Genomic DNA, 21,631 nt, shown 5'->3' with positions numbered 1-21,631 from the left:
CTGTGTATGTTGAACTGGCTCTTTAGCTCAGAACAGATCTTTGGTTTAACATGGGCAACAGGGTCCATCAGTCTTTACAGTAGACTCTCAGCATGGCCAGCAGGCCTACCGTCACATGGCCAGCCTTAACTCAAGCAGCCCAAAACTAAGCAGCTACTTTCTGGTTACTTTGCAGGTCAGTTTTTGGCTTTTTAAATCTAGGATTACTCATGTTGGTATATTCCCACCCCTAATCATATTGTCTTGCATCAGGGCTTAGCTTTTTACTTTTAGGGTTAGGGTTCAGTTATTTCCATATGTGCGTCAAACAGTCCGTAGGCCTACATAGGCCTATTTGCCATGACATTTGGCAATAATAGTGGAAAAAGTAACAGATCGGGGAACATAGGACCCTTTTTGGGAAAATCGGGGGAAAAGGGTCCTATGTTCCCCAGTCTCATACAAAGAGCAGAACATAGGACCCGGGGAACATAGACACGCCCCTGTTTTAAAATGCTGACACGTTGCATGTTGTTGCATGCTCCAAAACAAAGTTTATGAACTAATTAAGCGATGTGGACCAGAACAAACGAACTATAGGTGTGAAAACGCCCTCAGACTCCAGAGGGAGGCTGCTGTCTGAGATCTCATGAGTCTGAGCTGTTTGCACGCTGGGAGCTTTATTTGTTTAATGTTGAAATGGAACGGTGCAGAAATGTATAATCCAGTACAGTAATCTACACATATTAAGATTTTAATTTGAGCCAACAACCCCGGAAACATTTAAACTTGTTTGAAAAATTGAAGCTATACCTGATGTTTTATTTACTTTTGATAAGCACTGCAGATGACTTATATGTATACTTATGAATTCATCAACAGGAGCAGCATTATCTCTGAACAGCTGGTGTGTCACAGTCGGGTCAGACTGGTGGAGGGATGGATGGAGGATGAAGAGAAGAAATTTTGGGTGTGGGCCGACAAATCTGCACTGCAGAGAGGAGCCTGCAGTTTCAACGGATTCAAAGCTGTAAAGAGGAGAAAGGGAGTGAGAGAAAGAGCTGCAGGGAAGAGAGAGAGAGAGAGAGAGAAAGAGAGAGAGAGAGCGGGAGAGACAGAGAAAGAGAGAGAGAGGGGAGGGGTCATAAAACAGTCAGTGAAAAGCAATAGAAGAAAGGAAGAAAGAAAAGGTGTGATATTGTGGGGGAGTGAAAGAAACATGAAATAAGAGGAGATAAAGACAGGTGATAAAAAATCCTCTGAATAAGTAGTAAGAACAGATGAGATGAAGAGAGAGGGAAAGAAGGAAGGAATGAGGAAGAAAGAGAATCAGAAGAAAAGAGTGAGGACGAGGAGGAGAGTTGGACAGCAGGACTGTGGGAAATAAAATGACACAAATAAGCGAGGGACTGTTCAGACAGAAATGGACGGCAGGGAGAGGAGGGGAGGCTAGCGGAGGGATGGAGTAAGAGAAATACAGGAGAGTGGAGCAACACAGTGGAGCGAAAGGAAGGAAACTCAACAGTTTGAGCCCTTTTTACACCAATATATTAATTTAAATTCACCTACAGTGTCACAGAGTGGTAGAATTCTGCACATAATAACCAATTTTTGACCCAGTTAACTGACAAAATCACTGTTTGTTTCATGCATTGTCTAATAGAGCCCACCAAGGCTGTTTCTCCTCATGTTTTCAGTCTGAGGCGCCCAGTGTGAGACACACCTCTGTGGTGTGCATCATCCTCGCAGGTCAGATTCATGACTGTGTCTCTAGCCATGAATTGTTAATTCTCCTCATGCGGGTATTCATAAAATATTTCAAAGCAAGCCTTCGGGGTCTCCTGGTTTTTATTGTCTTTGAGCTGAGATCAATATTTTTTCAGTACAGCAGGATCAGCTCAGTGGATGATGTCATCGTCTCCTCAGCCCGGCATCATGATTTTAGAGTCCCACCCACCATTCACAATTCTGATTTATTTATTGTTTCAAAGATTGATTTTGTGAGTTCAACTGAAGGTGCACACTCTTCATGTAATTTCTAGTGAAAGAATTAATAAGATGACACACATCCTTTTAATCTAAATGGTGGATATACATAGACTCTGTAGCTGGTTTTGTGCCCATATGATCTGATCATATGACACACAGAGACGTACTGCCTCAAGCGAGGGAGTTCAAGTATCTCGGGGTCTTGTTCAGCAGTGAGGGTAGAACGGAGCGTGAGATGGACAGGCGGTTTGATGCAGCGTCAGCAGTAATGCGGGCGTTGTTCCGGACCATCGTGGTGAAGAAGGAGCTAAACCGGAAGGCAAAGCTCTCGATTTACTGGTCTATCAATTTTCCGACCCTGACCTATGGTCATGAGCTTTGGGTAGTGACCGAAAGAACAAGATCACGCATACAAGCGGCTGAAATGAGCTTCCTCCGTAGGGTGGCTGGGCTCAGTCTTAGAGATAGGGGGAGGAGCTCAGACATCTGGAGGGAGCTCGGAGTAGAGCCGCTGCTCCTTCACGTCCAAAGGAGCCAGTTAAGGTGGTTTGGGCATCTAGTAAGGATCCTCCCTGGCGCCTCCCGTTAGAGGTGTTCTGGGCACGTCCAACTGGTAGGAGGCCCAGGAGAAGACCCAGAACACGGTGGAGGGATTATATCTCTCTCCTGGCCTGGGAACGCCTCGGGGTCTCCCAGGAGGAGCTGGACATTGTGGCTGGGGAGAGGGACGTCTGGAATGCCCTGCTTAACCTGCTGCTCCCGCGACCCGGCCCCGGATAAGCGGACGAGAATGGAGGGATGGATGGATGGATGATCTGATGAGTTTGACTCATGCTGATAATATCATTGCCCATTATGATGTTTCATTGCCCATTATGATGTTTCAGTAGCCCTTTTCATACTGCGTTTCTGCAGGAGTGCCGTAACGAGCTCTGCTGTCATTTCGCCTGTGGACATTCATACTGATTCAACAAATTGCGCCTATTCATATTGCAATCCTGCATTGCAGAGCATATTATGAGGACACAGTAGTGGCGTGTAACAGAACAGCAGCAGTACATGAAGAAGCGACTGAGGCTCTGTTGGTAGATCGGTTACCCACTGATCGGAAGGTTGACAGTTCAATCCCCGATCATGGCAGCCTACATGTTGAAGTATCCTTGGGCAAGAAATGGGTGTTGTCAGGTAGCCTCGGCCACGAGCATGAATGTGTGTGTGAATGGGTGAATGAGCACAGTCTGTAGTGTAAAGTTATTTGGATAAAAGCACTATATAAGTGCAGTCTATTTACCATTTAAATGAAATTATGTGACGGCAGCGACGAGTTCATTCAAAACAATGCCGTGTTTCTCTCTGTAGAGATTCTACAGACTCAGCAAAGTTGTTCTGCACTTTTCTCAAGTGAGAGGCGTGTTTCTGATGATACGTTGCACTTCTTCTTTTATTACTAGAGTGTTGGTCGCACAAATAATGTACATCAGGTATTTTCTGTCATTCCGTCACACTGATCCCACCTCAAACTGTCTCGCCTATTTAACGCCTGGTACTACCTCTGAAGGAGATACAGAGCCGGATCCCTTTTTTCCCCCAATTACGCCTCTGTGACATTCAGACTGAAGGCGACACGTCACCCAGATGTAAATATGGCAGCTTGAAACAGCAATCTGAAAGGGACTAATGTAGCTGTGTTGTGCGTGGATGCCAGAACCATCAGGTACAGGTGAAGTCCACAAAATTGCTACTCTCGCTTCTGAAACCTGCTGCTCTGTTTCAACTATGTTAGGCTGAAAAAATGTGCATGCAGAATGAAATTCAACGGTAGTGTTCCATCTATATTGAAGATAAATTTTTACATCAACATTGTAAAATTAAAATCACCATCATCCCCAGCAGTATTATATGGAAAACTGATCACTAGCTGATTCATAAGGAGAAACTAAAAAAATTGCTTCAACAACACAAACAACCCTGTTCTCTTTTGTAAATTCATACCACTTTCCTCACTACAGCCTCACTATCTTGAATGTATGTTTCATAACCAGGTTCAGGGTAATCCCCACCTCTGACTCATCTGTCATGTCTGTCAGGTCTTTAATGACACACTAGTTGTAATATGGCTTGTGTGTCTGTGTCGCCGAACTGCTTCTGATTTGCTTCAATCAAACCGACACAGGAAGACTGAAATGCCACTGTGTAAATATGATTATAGCAAAGGTTATGCTCCAGGCAGTATTGTTCATTACTGCAAACACCACCCCTGCAGCATGCAGCAGAGCACAGCGACATATATGGACTCAGTCTCAGGGGATCTGTGACCAGGAGGCCAGAGGGGGAGCCATGTGTGATTTAAAAACAGTTCCACAACTGAGAAAAAAAGAGATGGAAGAAGAAAAAGAAGACACAGCATCAAACAAATACAAAGTGTGTGTGTGTGTGTGTGTGTGTGTGTTCTTGTACTTCCTACATAGTGAGGACCAGAACACGTTTTTAACCTACAGAGTGAGGACATTTTTGCAAAGTGAGGACATTTCGGCCGGTCCTCACTTCTTTAAAGGCTGTTTTTAGATTTCAGACTTTGTTTTAAGGGTTAAAGGTATGATGATAATGATAATTAACTGAAACTGTATTGTGTGGTTACAAAACTAACTAAAATTATAGCGAAAATGTATTTCGTTTTCGTCTTTGTCAACTTTTTTCATACATAATGAAGATGGATAAACCAAAGGAAATAAAGGCAAAATTTACTGTGACCTCTTTTAATCTCCTAGCCAACAAATACTCCATTACAAAATACTAACTAACTAATAAAATCTAACCTAAAACTAAAGCATTTCAAAAAAATAAATACTAAACTAAAACTAACAAACTCACTCTGAAAACTAATTCAAACTAACTGAATTGAAAACAAAAAATCAAGAAAAAATTTAAACTAAAACTAATGAAAAATCCAAAACTATTATAACCTTGCAAGGGAATTCACTATTACAATGAGGGACCTCACAAAGATAGAAGTACAAGAATGTGTGTGTGTGTGTATGTGTGTCTGTGTTTAGGGGGTTAGTGGTGATAAAGACAAACATATTGTTCCATCTCTGCTCTCTCCTGACCTTATTAGGTGTGTGTGTGTGTGTGTGTGTGTGTGTGTGTGTGTGTGTGTGTGAGGAAGGAAAATGTGTCCTCTTAAACAAACATACAGGCATTTGAGTCAAGTCCTCTTCAAGTCATCATCAATTATGTCCTCGTTATGGATCACTATTTCTCCTCTCACACACACACACACACACACACACACACACACACACACACACACACACCTTTAACTCCCCTTTGGTCTCCTCTCAGAAAGCCAATTACTACCCACCCACTCACTCCCCCCCTCCGCCCTGCCACACTGTATCCAGGCAGAAGTCACACAGCAGAAAGTAACCTTCTGCAGACACATCACACACCGTGCAGCTGAGCTCAGCGTGGTACAGAATACACAGGCCGATCTTAGTCCGATACACACAGCATGAAATAAGACGGGAAGTTGGTCAAGCTGTGAGAGTTGATGAGCTAATTCAAATACTGCTCAACAAGACGGTGAATCGCTCAAATATCCCTGGACTTCAACTTTAACCCTCTGGAGTCCATCTATTTATTGAAAATACACGTTTTATTGACAGTAATAACCTTATTTATATATGATATGAAGACAAGTTGAAAGTTCAATCATAGGAGCTTTCAGTGTGCCATTTATGTTTCTAGAACATTTTTAAAATGTGAATTTTCTTTCTACAATGAAAACTATTACTATTTTTAATTTACATGCAAATAGACTGTTTTGTAGCTTTATTATTTATTATTATTTCTGCTGTTTTTGTGTGTATAAATGTTTTTTAAAAATGGTACATTTACATAGACACCTGTGTCTTTTGTTTGTATTTTTGGTTCCTGGCAGCTTTATACTTTGTTAATTAAAATAAAATGAAAAATTCGACTGATAGCCAAGTTTGTGTGGAGAAAAAGGAGCCATGCATGTGATGTAAGGACAGACTGAAAGATGCTGAACAGAGACAGAAATGAATGCATAGGAAGTTGACAAATTTGAACCAAAATCTCCTGGACTTCAGAGGTTTAAGAAGCAAACCCTAATGCAGAAATACCCTGAGCTCATTATAATATTTCATAACATTTTGATTCTTTTGTTTGGCCCACCATTATTCCATTGGAATAGTCTCATTTTTATTGTTGCAAAATTCCAGCATTCAACATATTTTAGATTTTTTATTATTACATTTATGTCAATAATTCATTTTTCAACAAAATTGAACCCATGAGTACAACATTTTTCCAACAGCCTGCGAGGGTTGCCAATATTGGAAGTAATGAGAGTCCCATTGAACCATTTACATTTTTACAGCCTCTCTTGTCCTCTCCTCTCTATTCCTTTGGTCCCAGTTGAATCATTCACAGCTTCACAGTGTCGTTGAGGAGTGCAGAGTTGAATGTTTTTAACAGGAACTGGTTAGTGCAAACTGTATATTTTTGGCGCATTTTTAAATGAAGCATTTCGAAAAAAATATTTTTTTATTAAATATCACACGTGATCTGTCCAGAAAGTTGTACATCTGATGATAATGTTTCTGTTAAATGGTGTATTATGGCAAATTTTAAAAAGGAAACGTGGTAGGGGTTTTGGCATTGAGATGATTAATATGTCGCATTGCTATTATGATTTATTTTGGTCCCATAGAAGAAAATTTATTGCACTTGCAGTTGTCCCTCCTCTTTCCATTTCTTTCCTCCCATTAGTGAGAATTCATTTTTCTGCATTTTTCAGTCTTTTTTTTTTTAAATAAACCCATCTTAAAAAAGTAACACATACTGTCATTTTGGACCTTAAGAAGAAATCCAATAGCTTCACTGTGACTAACATGTCAGAAATGTGAGCTACAACAATTGATTTCATGTCTTTTTCACACAGAGGATGAATTACAGATCTTTCTAATGGAGAAATATTGATTATATTTCAATCCTGTTCATCCAGTTACCCAAAGCTAGTGGTGTGTATCAGCGTGTGGACTGGGTTGAAAGTGATATTGTTTTGTCGCTGGGGATAACAAGGTTATGAGTTCAAATCCCCCCTGCTTAACAACTTGTATTCTCCAAATAGAAGGACTGGGAGCAAATAGGGAATATGAAAGTCTCTGTCAAACTAGGCTTGAACAATAAAAGGAAAATTTATGTGTGTGAGTGTGCACTGTAAAAAAAAGTCTGTGGATTTTACGGTGAAAACTAAAGCATGACAGTAAAAGACCGTAAAATGAAAAACGGGTTAATTCAGTTTCAGTAACAATGAAACACTGTAAATGTATATATCAGTCAAAACAGTATTTTTTACAGTTGTTTTTTTTAAAATGCATTACTCCACTGTAAAATATTGACACCGTGTGTGTAACAAAAATATGCTGTAATATATATACAAGACATCACTGTAATTTTTGCATTTTTTTTTTGTAAAAAATAAGTTTTTTCAATGTTAAATGTACTGAACACCATATCTAACAAAAATATACTGTAATATTAAATGGTAAAATCTTGTCAATTATATGGCAAAACTGTTTCTTTTGATGATAAAACTTTTATTTATATGGAATAAAATGGCAATCTTAAACGTGAAATCAACAGTGCTAATATCTTTTTACCGTAAAATTAAAAAAAGTTCTACCGTATTTATTACAGTAAAGTTCTGGCAACCACAGCTGCCGTTTTTTTACCGTAAAAACAACAGTTGTCTTTTTTTACAGTGTGTAGGAGGAGGGCAGGTAGTGACGCAGATGCAATGCTGTCTGCACAGTCAGAAACACAAATGAAAATAGTAAGAATAAAGAAATATTCTAAGATGGCAAATCAATGCAGAAACAATGCAAAAAAGCTGATGAAACATGACCCACTTCATCATTTTCACAACAACACAAATCCAGCAGCATCTTCAAATTAGCATAAAAAGCTTACAAAGTACCTACAAAGTTAGGATTTAAGTAACAGAAATCATTTCACACAGAGTTGGTGGACAGAGAGGAGGAACATGTTAACACCTCAGCTGTCTGTCAACTTATTAATAATGATGATCATCCTGATGATGTTGCTAAAACCTTAGCTTTCAGGTGATCAGACGGGCTGTGTTGGGTCTGTTCTCCCTATGTGTCGATAAAATAGCAGACAGAGAAGAGACTTTAATTTACCACAACTAACACACACATACACACGTGCAGACATTTCCTCTAAACGAGATGCATTCAGAGAAATGTTCCCTGTGGCAATATAGTGTTGAAGCAATGAAAGTACTAAAGTGTAAATGAAGAGGAGGAGGTGATTCAGCCTGACGTAAAAATAATTACTTTGGGCAGATATGGAGAGAAAAGACAAGAAAAGCAAGGGTAATTATTCTAACGACCTCTCGTCCCATTTTATAGCTGCCCACGTCATTGTTTTATTGTCTCTGTGTCACTATTACATTTCATCAGGAGACAGAGATGGAAAAAGCCTGAAATTAAGTGCAGGAGGTTAACCTGGCCTTTTTCATCAAAGGGTTCTGTAACTGACTGGAATACGGTATGAAACATAAAGAATGCAAATGCATCTAGTGAAATGAAAGAAAAAAAGAGACATATTGTAAGTAAGTAAGTAAGTAAGTAAGTGAGTAAAGTTAATTTATATAGCACTTTTCACAGATAAAATCACAAAGTGCTTTACAGAAGATAAAAAGAAGGCAATAAGATAGGGGAACATAAGACAATTAAAACACAGTTAAAACACAATGAAACATAAAAAAAATGTATAAAATAATGCATGGTGGTCACTCAAATGCCTGTCTAAATAGATAGGTCTTAAGGTGATTTTTAAAAGAGTCCACAGAAATAGCAGACCGTAGGGGGAGAGGCAGAGAGTTCCAAAGTTTGGGTGCCACATATTAAAATGAACGATCACCACGTGTTTTCAAACGGGTACGTGGAACAGACAGAAGATGTCGTGTGTTTAACCTAAGAGACCGAGCGGACAGATATGGGTGAAGTAGATCAACAATATATAGGGGAGAACCTGGTCTCACAGGAATCCGTGAAATAGCCACGGATTCGCTTAACTCAAAATCCGTGGAATAGCCACGGAGTAACTCAAATTTCCGTGAAACTGACACGGATTTCGCTTCAATGCAAGTTAATGACAGTCATATCCCGTGGCTATTCCATGGATATTTTTTCCTATTGGTTTGTTCCAAGTCACGTGACTTTTAAGGTCCCGGCGGTCACAACAAAAAACATGGTGGACAGTTCTCTCATTTTTAGTGAAAAAAAACAATATTTTGACTTAGTTTCTGCATAAAAATGGATTTTGATCACATTTCTAGCGAGAAATATATGTTTTATTTTCCAAATATTCACTCAGTGAATGAACATAATCACTTTGTATGTTGGAATAGCCACGGGATATGACTGTCATTAACTTGCATTGTAGCGAAATCCGTGTCAGTTTCACGGAAATTTGAGGGATTCCGTGGCTATTCCACAGATTTTGAGTTAAGCAAATCCGTGGCTATTTCACGGATTCCTGTGAGACCAGGTTGATAGGGGAGCCTGACCATGCAATGCTCCATATGTGAGAGTAAGAATTTTGAACTGAACCCTGTATGCAACAGGGAGCCAGTAAAGGGAAGACCAAAACAGAAAAATCTGAGAGAGAAAAAGCATCAACAACAAAAACAGAAAGAGAGACAAATGCTGCAAACATGCAGGTAAGAGCCTGTTTGTCACTGGCAACAAGTCCCTGCTGTCTCCTTCATGGTACTACATTATTACATCACGCCCTGAGGACACACACACACACACACACACACACACACACACACTGACTCTGATGGAGTGACCATTGCCATGTACGTATGTATTCACAGCACGGCCACCAGCTCCTTTGCAAACCACTGCTACGTAGATGAAATAGTAGCCAGGAAGTACACTTTCACTTACACACACGCACACATTTATAAATTAAACACACACACAGAGCAGTTGTTGGTTTCCTGGCAGTGGATAACAGCAGTGACATGTTTAGTATTCAGAGAGAGGGAAGGAAAGCAGAGTGGAGGGCGAGCTGGCTGCAGAAACAAAGCAGCCTCTCCGTGACTCGCTCACTGAGACTTGTTAAGTGTGTGTGTGTGTGTGTGTGTGTGCATGGCTGGATCTATCCCCATGAAACATTTGCTCATGCATAAACCAACTCCTTACAACTTTATGTACAGTAGGTCACGCTTTCTTGTGTGAAAAAAGTTTTTCCTTAGTGTGTCAGTGTGATTGTACAATTAATTCCCACAAAAAAGCACAAAGGCAGTTAACTTACCCAAACCAAAGTCATGGGCTCGTGGCGGTTCAGCTGCCCTGAAACATTAAAAGAAAATAATTAGTGGAAACACAGAAAACAGCAAATTACTGAACGAATTTTAGTCAAAAAACATTTTATGAAAAACATGATAACATGAACAAAGATATACACTTTTACACACAGTCGACCACAGTCTGAAGTCTTTCCAATTCCAATATCTCTTCAGTTTAAAATGTCCCGAGACACTGAACCAGAACAAAACTGCCTCATATCGATAAAGAACCAGTTTGACTGAAGAGGATTTGTTTCTACTTCGACTATAGAAAATCATTAAGAGAATGAGAAGTCAATTTTTCTATTGAGGATTTGTCTTCAGTGTGTGTGTGTGTGTGTGTGTGTGTGTGTGTGTGTGTGTGTTTTAGTATGACAGTCACAATCGAATGGCGTGCTTTGGTCTGAGAGGTTTGATCAGCTGTAATCCGTCAAAATCCTTTAAAACTTCTGCACTTAATTTATTCCAGAAGCCACAGTTTAGTTGTTACAGTACTTGGTAAATAAAATCCAACCATAAAGCAATATATCCTCGCACCATGTGTGTGTGTGTGCGTGTGTGTCCTTTTGAGCTGTTAATCTGATCTACTTCACACTTGCTGGGTGTCTACCACTGGAACCAGTGACGAACATTGTGAAATGTGGGACCATCTGAGTTATTTTCTAGTCACATAATTGAATATCTCTCATACCTGAACATTATAATAAATGTAGAGCTGTTTGGTGTCACATCGTGGTGAGTTGGTGTTTTATTTTGTGTTCTGGTCTTGTTATTTCCTGTTTTATTTTGAAATAGTAACTCTCCTCTCGTTTCAGGTCACTTGCCCTTTCCCGTGTGTCATCTGTCTGATTGTCTCCCCTAATTACTGATTGTGTTCACCTGGTGCTCCCTTCCCTCCATGTGTTCCAATAGTCTGCTGTTTTTGTGTATATTAACAGTGAAAAAAATTGGTACATTTCCATAGAAACCGGTGTCTTTTGTTTGTATTTTGGGTTCCTGGCAGCTTTATACTTGTAATTAAAAAAAAGAAGAAAAATCCGACTGATAGCCATATTTGTGTCAAGAAATAGGAGCCATGCATGTGATGTAGGGACTAAAAGATGCTAAACAGAGACAGAAATTAATGCATAGGAAGTTGACAAATTTGAACCAAAATCTCATGGACTTCAGAGGTTTAACCTTTATTTAACCAGGGAATATCCCATTGAGATTAAGAACCTCTTTTTCAAGGGAGCCCTGGCCAAGAGGCAGCACACACAAAATACAGTTACATATTTACATAAGATGCATGTTTTTGTGAGAGGTCCCTGTAAGGGGATCCTCTGGGGACACGGGGAGAACATGCAAACTCCACACAGAAAGGCCCTTTTGCCGACACCGACCAGCCCCGCGGGCACTGGAGACATGGAGGTGGGGACACGCCTCCAACGCCCACAGCGTCCTGGCGGGAATCGAACCCAGGACCTTCTAGCTGTGAGGCGAGTCACCGTGCCCCCTCAAACGGCTTAAATTGATGTTTTTGAGGGGAGACCAGTCTCTAAATGTAACGAAACAGCGAGCAGCCACTGAATGGGCTGAACCTACGAGAAGGTGGAGCAGGCCCCAACCTGGTCCAGATCGGGTGGTAAGGCTAGATCAGACAAACAGGCCCAGAACCAGTTCAGTGTGAAGGAGAAGTTCACTAGAAAATTTCCTCTGGGGAAATTCTGAAAGGGCCACGGGGGCTACTGCCGGTGTGTGTACACTATGATGAGATTCTTCAGAGATTTCAAACAATTAATACTAGAAATGTTATGATACTATATTATATACAAGAAGCACACCTACAACAAGCATTCCTTTTCAAGTATTTATTTATACAGCAACCTATGCCCTTTAACCTCAAAATGTGTGTATGTGTGTTTGTGTGTGAAACATGTGTATCTGGAGGAGTGTGCACGCTTATGCGTGCATTTGTGTGTGTGTAACGAAAATCGCATAAAGTTACCTGTGTGTGTGTGTGTATGTGACTTACGTTACCAAAAATGAATATTCTGTAGAGAAGTAATCAAGTAATCAAGTAGTCAAGTAATAGCACACCGATCCCGATCAAACCGCATATTTTGATATATATTTTTGACGTACTAGTAGCGGGGTTAAATTGTGTCCGGATGAGGAAGAACAGATATTGCTGTATGGGACCAGTGCTCGGTGTGATTGCCCCGTGGCCCTAATCAAATGTTAAGACAGAGAGCATCCAGTCCGAGAAAGCAGAGGAATTTGAACGTCTCTGGGGGCTGCGGGGACTGTCTTCAGTAGATAATTCACCCGTCTGATAATCCGTCTGACTGTCAACCTGTCTGTCTGTCTGCCTTTTCTCTTCCTAAGAACGTGCCTGAGCTAGTGATGAGGGCTTCACAGAGCACAGGCTGAGTAGAGATTGGATTATTGATCACTGTGCACCAACAAAAGAAAAAAGAAAGTGTACGTACGTGCCAGTGAGACACACAGGAGAGGAAAGAAGGATGATGACAGACAAAGAGAAAGGAGTACCAGAGGTTAGGGCTGACAGGTAAAAGAAAGCTCCATAACAAGAAGCTGAGAGATGAGCCTGTTCCCATAACGTCAATTTCAAGCCCCTAAAGATGTTTTAAAGTCTGCAGATTTCATCAAAAGGCAGCAACCATAGATCAAAACACTCAAACCAGCAGTAATATCACGCACATGCCAGTGAAAGTTTTTTTTTCCCAGATCCCAATATGATAATACTGGTAATTTGCTGATACTTTTATTTACTTTTTTATGAAATATTTGACACAGATAGATAAATAGATAAACTGTGTAGTGTGCTAAATCTAAATCTTTAAATCTCACAAGCTTCTTCATCCAAGCGGTAAAGGTACACTGTAACAAATTGCTGTGGATTTACGGTGGATTTAAAACAGTATCCTACAGCATTTTATAATAATTGTAAAATACTGTTAAATATTCATCCCTCAGATGTAAATTAACAGTTAAATCGGTCAATTAACAATAGGTAACTGTAATTTAACAGCATTAAACGGTATTGTACTGTTTGATAACACCCACCATTATCCTACGGTCATATACTGTAATCCAAAAAAAGATAATATACTGTTAAAATAAATTATAGTACATGGACACAAATGACAGTTAAATAATGGCGTCCCTGCTGCCAGTATTTTACTGTTATTTTACAGTGAAATTCAATACAATGTACTGGTTCAAAACTAGTATGTCTACAAACTTACTTTTTCGGAGACAGCAGAAACTTCCCTCTCTTAACATGCTAGCCTGCCTTTTTTCTTCCAACTGAACTGTTGGATGTTCAGTTCTCAAATGCCTGTTTGTCATTAGTGGATCCTGCTCCATAGGAGAGCTTCATTTTAAACATCCTACACTGTGCTTTCATGTTGTCACAAGTGTCAAAATGCATCCAAATGCTACTTCTTTTTCGACTTTCACTTATCTTTGAAACATACTCCTCTCTGGTCTTCACTCCTCTTTCTCCTCTCTGTGTGTCTCCCCCTCCTCGTCACTGTCTCAGCGCTGCGCGACAAAAACTTGTCGGGCCATGACGTGAGTGGCTGATTGGTTGACAGCAGAAGGTGCCAAAGACACCTCAGACCTCTCTCTACTGTTTTATTGGCCATTGGCTAATCAGTCAACCATAATATAAATAAAAAATAAAAAAAAAAAACACTGCAGCATACTCTTAGTGTACTTATCTCCCCCTACACATCCACTGCCCACAACCACCAATTCTAAAAAAAAGGACCTGGAATGGTACTAGGTTGAATTAACTGATATGAAAGAAGAAATGGAAGAAACTTACATGATATGGTCCACCAGAGAGAACTCAAAGTCTACAGAACTACTGTGATTATACAGTTACGTTACAAAACATTATCTTTTTTTTTAGGGCCGGGACTTTAAGATTAATTAATTACACAACGATTTACTCGTTGAAAAAATTGACGCATTTTGATCACACTTATTTTTGCACCGCGGAACGTTTCTCACTGGATGAGTTTCAGGCGGACCGATTATACTGGAGCACCAACAAGCGTTCATGAGTTCAGACAACAACAAACCACAGTGAACATGAAGGAAGAAGCTGATGAGACGCTTTGGTTGGCCCCGTGGATGATGGGACATTTTGTTACAAAAAAACAACGGATGGAAGCGTCGATAAGAGCATGGTTGTGTTGCTATGCAACAAGGAATTCACATATCACCATAGCAGCACATCCAGCCTCAAGTATCACCTCAATGCTAAACATATAGCAGCTAGCGGCTAGTGTGGTAGCTAGCGTGGATTGTGTTTTACTTAAAAAACCAAAGTATTATAGTTTACAGAAGGTCTACCTACCTATAGGCTACCTGAATTTCTGAAATGTACTATATTTCTAAATATGCTATTGCTACACTTAATGGCAAAAATTGCACTGGTCTGTTGGACTTGAACAAAAATAAACAATATTTTTGTTGCTTAAGCTTATGTATTCAGTCATTATTCAATGGTATACTAAAATCCACGTGAAAAAAATTACTTCTCACTGTTCTCAGGTCTAATATTTATATGCGATTAAAATGTGATTAATTTCGATTAATTAATTACAAAGCCTCTAATTAATTAGAATAATTTTTTTAATCGAGTCCCGGCCTCCTTTTTTTTTTTATCTGTGTGACTGAGCTCTGAATCACCTGCATATAGATTGAACTGCTCACACTAAATGGATGTGGCTGACATTAAAAATGAGCATTGGTGTAACACCGACAGGTTGATGTGGACAAACTGGGATCAGTCCTGATAACGATCCTTGGGACCGGCTCCAAACCTCTGTCATCGAGAAAAAAATCAAGTGTCAGCAAAAGTGAAAAAGTGAAACTTTTGTGGACACGAGTCAGCATACACTCTCTGACATGTTTACTGGACAGAAGAGCTTGTGTGAGTCATGGTGAAGAGAAAACAGAACCAGAAATAAATCCCTCACATGCTGCAGTAAAAATAATGTAACCAGGTTATCCTTGAGCTCTGTTGATTTAATTTGATTTATAATCTACCATCAACCTCAGCACCTCATAGACTGTAGATATAATTACACTCTGCAGCAGCCAACATGTGTCCACACACTACAATAATTACTGAGGTGAAAGTATCTACAGTACCTGTCTGCTGCTGATGGACTATGGACGGCTGCAAACATCTCAACACTCTCGGGTAGTTTCCCAAAAATAAAAATAATTCAGAAAACATTCAGACGAGTTGGAAGTTTTCAACTCTCAGTTTTCACCGGCTCCAAAACAATCTGCATCATTCATTGGTTGGGGAGGTGCACCAAAGCACAGAAGCAATTAAAAAGCACATAAATGCCAATATTCTTCGCTCTTTTAGGCATTACACACACAGGATTAGGGATGACTTAGCAATGTCAAGTGCACAAGCTCTTTAAACATTTTAAAAACGCCTGAGATGGTTTTGCAAGCTTCTTACTGCTCAATGCTGAAATGCAACAGAAGCAATAGTTAACACGTATGAGACTCTCAGTTGAATGCTGATGTGGATCACTGCAGGCAGAAGCAACAAAAATATGTGTATTAAAACCTGACTGCTTAATGTGTTTGTATATAAGACTAATTAGTCCAAACTGTCATGTGTTTGAGCATGTTTTCTTGGATTGTGTTGTACTTCCTGTGAACTCCTGCTAATATGATAATTAGTAAGTACAGATTTAGTCTCACCACAGAGACTACATCACCGACTGGAAGTAAATAATTACATTTATTCTCGTTAAAATAAACCCTTTTAGTGCTGTTGGGGCTGTGCCTCTCTGGTGTCCTCTGGATCGGATGGCAGCAATAAATTCAATAAAACATGTCGATATGGAACCATGTTTTATTGTGTTTGTCAGACAATGACAATAGACAATGGAATAGAACACATGTCAATAAGCAATAAATTTAATGTTGCTAATATATATAAGCCTTCATCTAACGGCGGTTAAAGGCTCAGGTCCCATAAACATGGTGCAACAATTCCTTTTTTTGCTGGTTAATATAGTTTACTTGATTTGGAAAAGTAGTGCTTAACAATAATTAACACCTACCAGCAGGCCTGGAATTTCATCATTTTAGGGGCAAGGCCACTTGGCCTTTTGTGTTGTCAATTTTTTGAGGCCACAAAGGCCATGAAATAAAACAATGATTTTAAGTCCACGTCCATAATGAATTTAATTTAAGGACTAGTAATGACGCTTCTGAGGAAGATTGGAGTCTCAGTCAAAACTGTAAAGCAGGTAAAGAAACATCTCCTGGTAAAGTAAAACGCATCAATCTTGTGCATTTTGAGAGCTAAATGAGAGCAAACACCTCACATCACATTTTTCACAGTCGAGAGATACTCTATTATAGGATCTTTGTTATCCTATACTGTATCATTTATAATTGCTGCCAACATGACTTGCACTAGGATATGGAGTAGCTAACCAGTTTGGAAAATAGCTGGCTGGGGGGGTCTTCTAGTCAGTATCATTTTTTTTTCCTAAAAGCCCAAATTTGGTGGCCTCCCGCAGATTCTAATGCCACTATTCCATCACATACACTGATCTTAATCATTGCATATTTTAAGAATTATTTTAAAGGAGAAAAAGGGTTCTTGTATATTTGATTTAAGGCATCTTATTTTGACAGTCTTATTGTAAATTCTGTGGTGGATTCTGTTAACACACTGCGCTCTTATTTTGAAAGCTGCATGCGTTTAGCGACAGGAAGTTATTCAAAACAGTAAGTCACAGTTTAGTGTGATTAAAACAACTTTAACTGTTAGCTAATGTTAGCTCGCGGCTACCGAACGGCATATGCAACAGTGCATTTGGACCTCTGACCGCCCGGACAGGTTGATAGTATTTAGTTCGGCACGCGTGCACACGTAGACAGTGAGACACGGAGCGATCATCTGGGGACGAGACTGATACAGACAGGTAGGCACAGCAGCTCGGTATATTCAGTGTGTGTGTGTAAGTGTGTGAATGCGTGCATGTTTCGGAGGAGGACGGAGAGGTGGGGGGCGGGGTTTGACTGACTGACGGGTCACAGACACTCTGCTGAGGCAACGGCAACACAACACAAAATAAATGTATATTATAAATAGTGTAGATAAACTTTCAGTAGCTTGAAATGTGACGTTAGCGCAGCACATGAGACTGTGACGGGACAGATTACAGCCTTTGATGAAGTCTCCTTGCTTGGCCACTGATAGATTCATGTCAAACTGTCATTATAGCCCGTCTGAGCGCTTCATGCCAGGCATGAATCAAACCCACCACTGATGATGAATGTCAGAAGACGCTTTTTTTCTCTAAAGACACAGGTGTCAAAGCTGTGTTGACAGGAAAGAGGCAGACTAGAAAACTGCAAAACCAACTGGGGCAGTGGGCATGGCATCAAGGCCACTGTGGCCTCTGGGCAGATATTTTTTTCAAGGGCACAAGGCCAAATTGAGAGAAATTCCTGCCCTGCCTACCACTGAAAACAACGGCACAAGAGGGGGAGAAACATTATGAAGATTTTCTTTCTTTCTTTCTTTCTTTCTTTCTTTCTTTCTTTCTTTCTTTCTTTCTTTCTTTCTCTCTGTCTCTCTCTCTCTCACACACACACACAGCCGTCGTACCAAGTTGTTTTTCATTGCTAGGTGACAAGACAAAATGAGCAACTATAACTCATACTGTTGTGTTATTGCAGCATGTGTGTGTGTGTGTGTGTGTGTGTGTGTGTGTGTTTGTGTGTGATCATGAAAAGAGAGGTCAACAAGGAAGAGGGAACGAGTGAGTGCATCTGATGTGTTTTGGTCTTGTTTTTCTTTATCTGTCAACCACACTTCATCTCGCTTGTCTCGTTATTATGCTGCCAGCATCTCCAAACACACACACACACACACACACACTTTCTCAGTACAAATAATATTGCCAGAGTGCACAGTAAACAGCAGAAGCACATATGAGCCAATATCAGGACACAAAACCAATCACACACCTGCACACACACATACACACACAGACACATCCTGACACAGGGCACATAAAATCGCTACGACTCAACGGTAAACAAGAGGCCGTGTTGTTTCCCAGGAAATAATATAGCAGTGTTAACACACACAAACACACAGACACACACATAAATACATAAAGGGGAACTGGGATGACACCTTGAACAATATGAGGTTTGGGTCCACAGACTGGAGCAGGCTGCACATTAAGCCCACATTGATTTTCTCCTAAACCATCTCTGCTGCTCTCCAAACAAGAATTCTGTTGTTAAACAGAGATCCAAAAATGTAGGAAAGCTTGAGGAGAGACGAACCGTATTACAACAACTAAATAGTGCTGAACAAATGCTCTTGGTCTCAGCAAATGCCAGACTTATTTAATAAAAGACAAAACTCAGCAGTGATGGATGATGAAAACAATTGAAAACTTTTGTTATTCTCAAAGTTCCTTATATTTTACTTCCTAATTTATCCATTCTTACTCGTTTTACTCTTTTACCACTGTTGAATTTAAACAACAAGATCTGGGAAAAGATAGGTCTTGTTCTAATCATGCTTTGTTTTGGTTTCTTTGTGGTTTGATAACACAATTTCACTCCCAACTCGTCCCACCTGCACGCTTGGTCAGCACCCCTTGGCATCCCTTTTTAGACCACAGGATAAACCTTTATTGGCCGCGTTTCCCAGATTCGCTCTTAGCGCTTAAGAAGCTCTTAAGCGCTAAGAGCGTCTTAGGGACGCTCTTAAGAGCGCTGTGAAAGAAGGAAGTGTTTCCCAGAGTCGTTCTTAGCTTAAGAAGATCTTTCACTAAGAAGGAAGTGTAAGATCGCCCTGACCCACTCTTAACAGCCTTCTTAGCGACCAAACGCTCAGTGCAGCCGCATCAGGGAAAGTTATATCGGACACAAAGGAATACTAAAACCCTGCATAATGATGAATGTGCGCCCATAGCTGCAGAACACTGACGCAAGAAAAATAATAGCATTAGAAGAAAAATAACGATATAAAAATAAAGAATTGCCCATGTGTTCCTGTAGCTACATAAATAAAATAAATCATCATTACTATCACTCTTTACGTTTTCACACACATTCGGCATCTGCATATGAGTTTACAGTAGCTATAAAAACATCAACAACCCTGTGGTATTTCACAGATATGAGGGAAACTGAGAGATGTAATTGAACTCAGCTGGAACCTCATCAAGAGGGTCTCCACCTGCAAGTCTATATAAAGGCGTTGCCGAAGTCCACGCGTGTGAGACACCATGGCTGCAATACAGCATATTCTCGCTGCGAACCAACAGCGTCGCCGTGCGCGAAGCCAGACGGTTTATATAAACGCTTATGTGCGTCAGCACTTCTCCCCACTCGACGTGCTGTCGGACCGGGCTGTCCAGTCCAAGTACCGGCTTCCTCGTGAGGAGATCCACCGCCTCGTCACGCTCGTGTCACCACACATCAACCAGGGCAACCCGCTGCAATTTTGCCCTCAGCCCGAAGGTGCAACTCCTGGCCGCGCTGCGTTTTTACGCAGTGGGGAGCTTCCTGGAGGTGGTGGGGGACGGCACCGGCCTCAGCAAGGCACCGGTTTCACGGAGTGTGGCAGCTGTGACACCGATCCTCCTGCGCCATGCCCGGAGACACATCAGGATGCCCACCACGCGGGACGAGGTCCGCCAGTGGGGTACATATGCGTTAATGGCTTGATTACTACTCGGATACACCTGTAAGCTGTGATCACACACACACACACACACACACACGTAGCCTTATTGCACAGGTGTGTGGGGTGACTTAAGCGCTGATAAAGTGGTGGGTGATCGATTTGCCTGGCATCGATTGATTTATATTTCAGCACCACGGCGGTGGACAGCTCCCACTAAGAGCTTCTTAAGAAGCTTCTTTGGCGGGATCTTAAGAAGGCAGTTAAGAACGCATCTGGGAAACACCCCTATCTTAGCGCTCCTTCTTAGCCGAACCCTTCTTAAGAGCCTTCTTAAGTCCTTAAGAACGAGCGAATCTGGGAAACGCGGCCATTGTCAGTTTGGGATGTAAAGGGCAGCTTAAGGATGTCAGGTGACATAGTATAAAGAGTGAGAAAGTCCGTGTAGAGATGTGGTTGTGATGGATGAATGAAACAAACACAGGACTTTCACCCAGAAAATGTCCCTTGTGGAACCATCACAAATGTAGCGCCTACTTATAGTATTTCAACCCAAACCAATCTTTTCCAAAACATAACCAAAAACTTTTGTATGAACTCACAATATTCATCATGTGACTAACCTGCATGTCCAAAAATGATGCTTAAAGCTACAGCAGGCAACTGCTTAAAAACTTTTAAAAATATATGTTTTTATTATGGTAAATGTTAAATGGACCTGCACTTATATATCGCTTTTCTAGTCGCTTTGCGACCACTCACATTCATACTGGTGGCAGAGGCTACCCTAAACGGTGCCACCTGCCACCATTGGGAATTCATTCACACACCGATGAATGCAGCATCAGGAGCAATTTGGGGTTCAGTATCTTGCTCAATGATACTTCGGCATGTGGGCTGCGACGGTCAGGGATCGAACCACCAACCCTTCAGTTGGGGGGCAACCCACTCTACCAACTTGAACAAAAATAAACAATATTTTTGTTGCTTAAGCTTATGTATTCAGTCATTATTCAATGGTATACTAAAAATTTATATGAAAAAGTTATATGAAAATACGATTCATTTCGATTAATTGATTACAAAGCCTCTAATTAATTAGATTATTTTTTTAATCAAGTCCCGGCCCTAGTTTTTATATGTTGAAACTATATCCTGACAAAAATAGTACAGATAATCTGTGAAACAAATCCTGTTTCTCTGCCTCATCTCAGTGCTCCTAACTGCATTTGCAGGAATCTACCATGTCAGAACAAAACAACCACTTAGAGCTGATTAGCCTCTAGTTGGACTCTGGAGTGGGCTCTGGGGGCAGCCGTCCCCCTTGGTGGTGCCATGTTGGGCATAAACGCAGTCCTGATGCAGTCTTAGAGCGCATTAATGACAAGTTGGGAGTCTGATTGGAATCGTATGAAAACCCAACTGGTTGTTTTATCTGCATCAGAGCTTGACTTCCAGCTTCCACATCACCCTGAACAAATGGAATCAAACTCAGAGTTTGTTCAAGCTGTAATCATGCACATTGTTTGTCATGTGGCTTC

The 21,631-nt window shown here is 40.7% G+C and overlaps 1 long non-coding RNA gene across 1 annotated transcript in view; it reads right to left on the bottom strand.

The window, feature by feature from the left end:
- The window catches only part of LOC131969693 (uncharacterized), a 181,228-nt gene that overhangs the window by 86,712 nt on the left and 72,885 nt on the right, over nt 1-21,631 (bottom strand). The window contains exon 2 of the long non-coding RNA XR_009394144.1: nt 10,345-10,382. This is a non-coding gene — a long non-coding RNA (uncharacterized LOC131969693). The remainder of the gene's footprint in view (nt 1-10,344; nt 10,383-21,631) is intronic.

This window comes from Centropristis striata, chromosome 4 (assembly GCF_030273125.1).
Source record: "Centropristis striata isolate RG_2023a ecotype Rhode Island chromosome 4, C.striata_1.0, whole genome shotgun sequence".
In the NCBI taxonomy this organism is placed as follows: domain Eukaryota; kingdom Metazoa; phylum Chordata; class Actinopteri; order Perciformes; family Serranidae; genus Centropristis; species Centropristis striata.
This window is presented reverse-complemented; position numbering and strand designations above follow the sequence as displayed.